Here is an 8,541-nt window from a genome sequence, read left to right on the forward strand (position 1 = left end):
CGGAGCTGGAGGTAAGTAGATTGAAGGAAAACCGTTCTTTCCATAATTTCTTTCGAAGTAAATGGTCTTCTCAAGCAGACACCTCCATTAGAGATGCTGGAAGATTGTCAAGCCGGTTTGGCGTGCTTTAAAGATCGTAGCTTTGTCTTTACAAAAATGTTGTTCTGAGAGTTTTTATATTATTATCATAATTTTATAAGATATGTTCCATGAGTATGAGACAAACTAAACTTCATAATGCTACAGCCTTACTGAGAGCTGCTTCAAGAACGACGCGAGAATTGACCCGTCGATCTGCCTGTTTGAACTGTACTATGTCAATAACAGCGTCTCACCAGGCGTTGCTTTCCGAGAATCTATGACGCTTCACCCACGTCACTTCATGACAAGCTGTCAGTAAAAACTGACAAACTTATGGAACATATCTTAAGAACTTCTGTTATTATCAAGTTCTTACTGCGTAATATGAAAATTCCTTTGAAATATTTGCCGTGTTCGTATAATAGCGAGTGTTCTTTTTATACTACACCAGTATAAAAGCGAGCGTTCTTTTTATACTACACCAGTGAAATAACTCGTGTGCTTTATATACTACACCAGTATAATAGCGACCGTTATTTTTATACAACACCAGTAAAATAACTCGTGTTCTTTTTATACTACATCAGTATAATAGCGCGCGAGGTCTTTTCATACTACACTCGTATAATAAGGCTTTGGTCCCATTGAACCGAATTCCGATTCGACAGAGCGGCTTTTTTGTGGTGTCCCATTCGACCGATCGTAGCCAAAAGGTGCGATTTTAATATAGTCCCATTGGAACGAAATTCTATTGAACTGGAAGAAGACATACTGTGTGGTTTTGCATTAAATATATTTTTAGTTAATAGGAAAAGGTGGCAGCTAATTAATAGGAGAATATTTTAGAAAAGGTGGTAGCTAATTTAAAGGAGAATATTTTGGAAAATGTGGTAGCTAATTAGTAGGAGAATGTTTTGGAAAAGGTTGCAGCTAATTAATAGGAGAATATTTTGGAAAAGGTGGCAGCTAATTAATAGGAGAATGTTTTGGAAAAGGTGGTAGCTAATTAAAAGGAGAATATTTTGGAAAAGGTGGTAGCTAATTAAAAGGAGAATATTTTGGAAAGTGTGACAGCTAATTAGTAGGAGAATGTTTTGGAAAAGGTGGCACCTAATTAATAAGAGAATCTTTTGGAAAAGGTGGCAGCTAATTAATAGGAGATTGTTTTGGAAAAGGTGGTAGTTATTTAAAGGGAGAATATTTTGGAAAAGGTGGTAGCTAGTTAAAGGGAGCATATTTTGGAAAAGGTGTCAAAGAATTATTGGAACCAAACCTAACCTAACCCACCCGAAACCAAAATATTAAAATTTTAATTTAAAACTTTAATTTAAAAAGACATTGATGGAACTACCATTAAGACTGTACATCAATTTAAGCACAATTTGTTTATTAGTTCTATATATCTCTTGCCTTGAAAGGAATGAAAGTGAGCGTTTTAATTAGTTTCACGAAACATTTACTTTTAATATTATTGACATACCTTTCGGAGATTCGAACCAACAACCTCTCGCTTCGCAGTCCAACATCGTATCCACTACACAACCGAATCACTGACAGCTACAGTGTTCCAAGTTATATTCATGTATTTTTTAGGGGCATATTCGGACGATTGGGATTTCGGTCCATCGGGAATATAGCCATTGGGCTGGAAATCTTAAATCATTGCGGGATATTCGGTCGAATGGGATTTAGGTCCATTGGGAATTCGGTTGAAAGGGACGATACCATAATGCGAGGTTTTCATTTATACTACACCAGTAAAACAGCTCGTGTTCTTTTTATACTACATCAGTATAATAGCTCGTTTTCTTTTTATACAACGTCAGTATATTAACTCGTTTTCTTTTTATACTACGTCAGTATAATAGCTCGTGTTTTATTTCATGGTTCGTTCACTGTCCTAAAGCTTGGACACAATACAGTTGGAAATATTCTGAGAGAGCGGTTGCTCTCTTAGATAAGACTTCATACTGCGTTTAATGTATATTTTCATAGTGTTCTGATAATCGAATTGCTTGGCTATAGCATAATATTTACATGGTCTAGAAACGCTGTTTACTTTTCTCCTCCACAGATACGATTAGTATTTATGGTACTAATTATTCAATTTTATATTTAATATAAAATTTATGAAATGAAACCTAATAATGTAAATCATCACTTAAATTTAAAAAGATCTTGGCGGACAGATAGAGGTTGTCAGTGTCACGAAGCGTAACCAAAATTTGCTAACATTTAAATATAAAACTAAGCCCTTCGTTCGTTAAAAACCAGATGTCTATTTCGTACTCTTTTAAATAAAATTGCGGGTCCCATTTATATTTTTACAAGTGGTTCTATCTACATTCTCTGGACAGTTTAGTGAAAGTATAGGGTTTTCGAAAATTATAATATACCATTGAACCGATTTAGAATTATGCACTAAAGAAAAAAAGCGAAAGTTGAATGGTTGCAACTAATTGGAAAAAGCCTATTAAAATGCTCATGATGGTATTGCCACATTCTGAGGTATGGATCACATGATGGTAGCTGTTGCCGCTTTGGAAACCCCTCTCGCGTATTAGTGTTTCCATTTTTTTCATTGCCTCATCAGTAACAGGATTGGGGTCACGGATTTTGGGATTAAACATTTCAGTAGTTCCGAAATTCAGACACAGTAATCAAAACAAATGGTCGCGTGTTATTTTGATATTCGGGTCATAATTTGTAACTGCGGAACCCAAAACAAAATAGAAGCTCGTCACGATTACGAACAAGTTTTCTGACAGTGTGTAAAAACCCTCGATAGTGGTTAAGTAATGACAAGTAGTCCATTATCGGTTACAAGAAGTATGAGAGAGATTTGCATTTCCTTTCAGTTGTAACATACACATTTAAAAGGAGTTGTCCCATTACGCCGAATCCCGTTAAACCGAAATCCCAATAAATCGAATCCCGTTAAACCGATTCCCAATAAATCGAAATTTTAAGTATTGCTTTTCTCAATCAAGCCCGTTGGGCGGTTTCTGTCTATTGGGAATTTTTTATCAGAAATGTTATCTGTTGTTAGTGTTTTATAATTCTTCGTCAAAAGTTAATTAAGCAATGGTGGTTTCCGTCTCACCGTGGCCTAGTGGAAGAGTATCGGACCATCAATCGACAGACCCTGGATCGAATCCTCGAAAGGAAAAGTAAGTTTCGTAATACTAACATTCGTGTGTTTGCATACTAAAGTCATTATAAACTAAATTAGTTGCATCTGCCTTACGGTTAGGTTAGGTTAGGTTAGGTTAGGTTAGGTTAGGTTAGGTTAGGTTAGGTTAGGTTAGGTTAGGTTAGGTTAGGTTAGGTTAGGTTAGGTTAGGTTAGGTTAGGTTAGGTTAGGTTAGGTTAGGTTAGGTTAGGTTAGGTTAGGTTAGGTTAGGTTAGGTTAGGTTAGGTTAGGTTAGGTTAGGTTAGGTTAGGTTAGGTTAGGTTAGGTTAGGTTAGGTTAGGTTAGGTTAGGTTAGGTTAGGTTAGGTTAGGTTAGGTTAGGTTAGGTTAGGTTAGGTTAGGTTAGGTTAGGTTAGGTTAGGTTAGGTTTGGTTAGGTTAGGTTAGGTTAGGTTAGGTTTGGTTAGGTTAGGTTTGGTTAGGTTAGGTTAGGTTTGGTTAGGTCAGGTTAGGTTTGGTTAGGTCAGGTTAGGTTAGGTTAGGTTAGGTCAGGTTAGGTTTGGTTAGGTTAAAGAATTAGTCTCAATTATATCATTCCAGTTATTAATTTTTATTTCCTTTATGAATATTTGTTACATTCCATTCAAAATTTTTAAACATCCGTTACAATATTTGATGATATGGCATCCAGTAATTTCGTCGCGGCACTGATTTTACATTCTTTGGGATTTTCAATGGCGGCTTGATATTTTTTTACAGCATTGTTGTACCTTTCGTTGAACTGAAGAAATTTTGTTTTCGCTGGTTTCGGAGGTTTCCCAGCGTCATTATCGAGCTTCAAGGATCGGCATTTTACGTGTAGCTTTTGCAGTATTTATATATATTTCAGAATATAACCAGCTTAAAAAATATATTTAAGACATTGAAATGCCAATCTTAAGAAAAAGAACCCGCCAAAGTATGAAAATTAACCCGCACATTTGGCGTTTTCGGTCCAATGGGATTCGGTTCAATGGGACATTCGATCTAATGGGATTCGGTCTAATGGGACTTTCGATCCAACGGGATTCGGTCTAATGGGACGGGAGCATTTAAAATGGTTAACCAAGATAAAATGTATTTGCATTTTTATGGTTTTGGGCCATCTTGTTTTAAAGAGTTTTAACAGGTGTTGCCGTTATAAGGTTAGTGAGAAACTAGAAAAATTTTGTTGTTTACCATCTACAATGTACAGTCTCGAATAATACGAAGTTTCTATAAGAACCTTGGTACAGTCTAGTTTATTCACTTATCGCAGAACGTCTTTTAGCTATGCCTTCAGTGTACTTTACCATTGGTATTGACTGCATTTTTTTAGACGCCACAAAAACTTCCTCTCGCTTAATAAGGAAATTCGCGGTAGTCAATTTAAATTTTAGATTGGAAATTCAATATCCGTATGAAGATTAAATACAAACTTTTTTCATTATATGAAATATGGATAAAAATGTATGTTAACAGATACAAAATGGAAACTGGAAACGAAATTGTGAAGAAAATGTTTCTACGAAATCCTTGACAAATAAAGCTGCGCTCCGTGATGTAAAAATTGGTTGGGAAACCACTAAAATGGTATTTTGGTTGTTGGACTTGTTTTAATTTTGATAAAAATAAGGGAAAAATACATATTATTTTCCCGAAAATTGACCACTTAATAATATATGGCGTTAATTTATAATTTCGATAAAAAATATTTGCTGTACCTCATATGGCAAAAAAAATTGGTCTGATCTTTGATAATCTCTTAATTGCTGCGTCCCCACCAATGGCGCGGTTTCATTTTCAGATCTCGAGCATATTGTCGAAGTATGATTTTCTGAATTTTCCTTTCATTTTCTTTATAGATAGATATAGAAGTACTTTTTCTCAGCAAAAGATGTTTCTAAAAGTACAAAATCCACTATCAGTGTATTTATATTTCTTATTATTAATTATAGTAGGGACCCAAACTAAGATATTCCTGATTAGCACGTTTTCATTCATTGATTGTCTATTTGAGTTTTAGCGCCAGAGTACGAAATTAACTGCGCTTGTAATTTATTGGCAAATCGGAGCAAACGTATTAGCAATATCCGGACCGCGTTCGTAGTTCGCAGAAAGCAATGTCTTCCACACCACTTTCATCGTTGTGGTTAAGATGTACGCGGCGATCGGATATAACCAAGGTTCAAGCAAAGCGGCTTTTCTTATCAATTACGGCGAATCAATCGCCTTATATGCTCTAAATTTAAAAAAATGGTCAAACGTTAACATTACCTATGTTTATCTATGTTTCTTAAAACGACTTAACTAGAATTATGGTAAATTACTGATGATTAAAATAATTAATTTCAATTATATTTATTCTATTATTTAAAAACCTCTTAACTGGGTAGATAGCCCTCGTCTCGACTCGGAGAGCTTTATTTTAGCTTCTCCACTTGTTTACCTCACAGATATTTCATATACTATATATGTATTGTGGCCGGTCAATGATAAAAAAGAGTTGCGGGCCAAATTAAACTATATTTTCACTTTGAGAAAGTTTCATATGGTAAATAAGGCTCAGAGAAGCTCAAAATTTCCAACCATAACGCTTATTATCTTTAAAATTTATACATCTAGTTTGGTCATTTGATTCTAATATATCTGACTTTTATAAATTGTTATTTAAGAGACCTTAAAAATTTATTCCGATTTGCGAATTAAAATTTTAGGAACAGATCGATGTAACCAAGTAATTTGAATATTAAGCATAACTTACATGTAGTTCGCGTGTTCTGATAAAATAATAACAACATAATAATTTTTCTATATATAGGTCCTTAATGAAAATTCTGAGAAAACTAATCTCAACTTATACCAGTATCAGTTGAAATATTCTGCCCATGTTTTGGCATATTTTATTCATTGACCCTAAGATACAGCATATACATTCATCCATAGGCTTTGATTAGAACAGAAAGGTTTTTTCTATTGGCCAGACAATAAGCTTCTTTGAGAGCCCCTTGAACTCTATCCTGTAGATATGTCCAACAAAAACGAAAAACACTGAAGAATGGCGACTAATCTCGGGCTACGATTTTTTCCAGTTATAGTAGTTGTCTATAAATGGGGTAATGCCGATGCTTCCAGCCTGGGGCCTTGATTTTTGGACTAGTCGCCTACGAACGCGCGAGGCTCTCATTCCCTTAAACTTTTATCTCCCATGAGCTTACCACACCCCCATCCTCTCGATTTCTCGACAATTACTTCAGATATTGTCAGAAGATACAATTATCTATTTCAGTCACTGAAACGTAACCCACGTAGTTCTTATATAAAAGAAAGATTAATTCAGAGGACACGAGGCATTCCACACAAGTTACCTGCGTACGTTTTATGGAGCGAACGGTTATAATCCGTTCATTATAGATGGCGACCGTAACATGATAACATATTTCCTGTTTGTTCCGGAGGCATTCGTTTCGCGCATATGGACTAGTACTATACACTCATTTTCTCGTCTGGCTTCTCTTTACTTTCCACACTTAATAACGACCTTAGAAGGGTAACCAATTCCTAAACCAAAATAGATTTCAGCTCTACAAGATAACATCCTTTCCAAGTCTGAAACGTTCTTTATTCTTCGATAACGAAATAGAAGAGCAAGAGTGAAAATGAAAAAGAAAAGATTTGAGATCTAAGAAAAATACTAGAAGCTTGAAGCAGAAAAAAAACCTTTCTCTTGGCTAAAGAATCATCCGTTGTTATTGGAAAAGCTCCTTTTTTATAGCACGCGGTAAAAACAATGAGAAAACTTTTATTCTCCTCGTACCCTCTCCTGTCTCTGATTTCTTGAGGATGCACTGTACCCTTCTTGTTTTTGTTAAAGATTAAAAAGGCTGAAATTGTTTTACCGGCTTTTTTGGGAGGCCTTAGGGCACTAGCCTAAAGATCGTTGAGTGGATAAGTCGTCACGGTGTGAGTCATATGTCAGTGTATTTATGAAGTATAAACATTTTATGGGAGTTGTTTAAAAACATCTAAAGCTTCAAATTAACGATTAATTTTGAAAGGTCAATAGTATTCCTTAATATGTCGCGTCATAAAGGTAAAAAAAACCTTTAATGTAAAGGTTACAGCCATCATTTCTAGTATAGATAATAACCCATATAAAAGTGGGTGTAAAAAAGTGGGTTTAGGAGATGGTTAAGCATAACATTGAAACAATCATGTAGAAGGTTTAAGTGAAGCATTTTCTAATATAGGTCACACTATACGAGCGTCAGGTATGTTAAACCAGGTGTTTTTATCTGAGCGAGTGTTTCACTCACTCACTTTTCCTCAAAAACCATTGACTTACAATATAGAAGCTTTGCAGGGAAGTTGATCTTAAGTATTAGTTGATGGCTAAGAAAACTATTTAATCCATTGACATATTCAAAAATTGTTTATAGATTAGGGTGTATACAGCTGCCATATGTAGTTTGAATTTAATCTGTGTAAACAAAGTAAATAAACATGTTTTTCACTATGTTATACATTACGCATATGAATTGCAATACATGAAGACTTTATCTTTACTTTGAAATTTAAACCTAATTCTACTCAATTTTACTATTTTGCATTAAAAAGTCAAAAATGAAACATCTTAGCGAATATGGTCGTGTCACTTTTGGGCCATGGAAATGAGGAAGGTTTACTATTTGACATTTTTTGTCTTCATGCTAGTTTGTAATCATTTAAAGGTAACAATATACAATTTTCCAGTTACTTTCAAAAAGTCTTACACAGAACAACATAAATGAGTTTTCAATCAGACCAAGTTGGAAATTTCGAATTTTAAAAGTAAATGGATAAATTAAAAATTATAACTATTATTAAAAAAGGAATTAATTTAAATTTAAATATTATAGAGGGTGTTTATTATAAGTCGGAAATTAATTAGTATATGTATTCTCTTAGTCAAATTGAGTGGAAAGTGTGGATTAACATGTGGTCTAGAAAATTTAGTTACAGCTGTGTAGGCTCCCAAATATAGGACCCTAGAACAAGGGAATAGTCAAACATTAGCTTTACTTTACCAGCGCATGCACGTTTCTAAGCATTAAGAAAAATAGATGAAGATTTAATAACGCCATTATATTGTAAACTATTGAAGGCTAAACATGGGCTATTTCCATGTGTTAGGGACCAATATTTTGGAGCCCATATCCCCAGCACTAAATGTTGTATTCCCCATGTTCTTTGGAACTCTAAAATCAAATTCATGCTAAGAATACACCCTTGAATTTATGCAGACTTATCAGAAACATCCTGTATTTATATC

General features: G+C 34.6%; 2 long non-coding RNA genes across 2 annotated transcripts; one reads left to right on the top strand and one right to left on the bottom strand.

Annotated features, from left to right (window-relative positions):
• Positions 1 to 2,963: 2,963 nt before the first annotated feature.
• LOC149687487 (uncharacterized) lies at positions 2,964 to 4,074 on the top strand. The gene is made up of 2 exons (XR_016383856.1): positions 2,964 to 3,251; positions 3,972 to 4,074. It is a non-coding gene; the product is annotated as an uncharacterized LOC149687487 (long non-coding RNA).
• On the bottom strand, positions 3,799 to 4,307 carry LOC149687488 (uncharacterized). The gene is made up of 2 exons (XR_016383857.1): positions 4,191 to 4,307; positions 3,799 to 4,112 (listed from the first exon to the last, which is right to left on the bottom strand). It is a non-coding gene; the product is annotated as an uncharacterized LOC149687488 (long non-coding RNA).
• Positions 4,308 to 8,541: the final 4,234 nt, after the last annotated feature.

Source organism: Phalangium opilio, unplaced genomic scaffold (assembly GCF_054372755.1).
Source record: "Phalangium opilio isolate 3A_F unplaced genomic scaffold, DU_Popi_V2 ptg000031l_1, whole genome shotgun sequence".
Taxonomy (NCBI): domain Eukaryota; kingdom Metazoa; phylum Arthropoda; class Arachnida; order Opiliones; family Phalangiidae; genus Phalangium; species Phalangium opilio.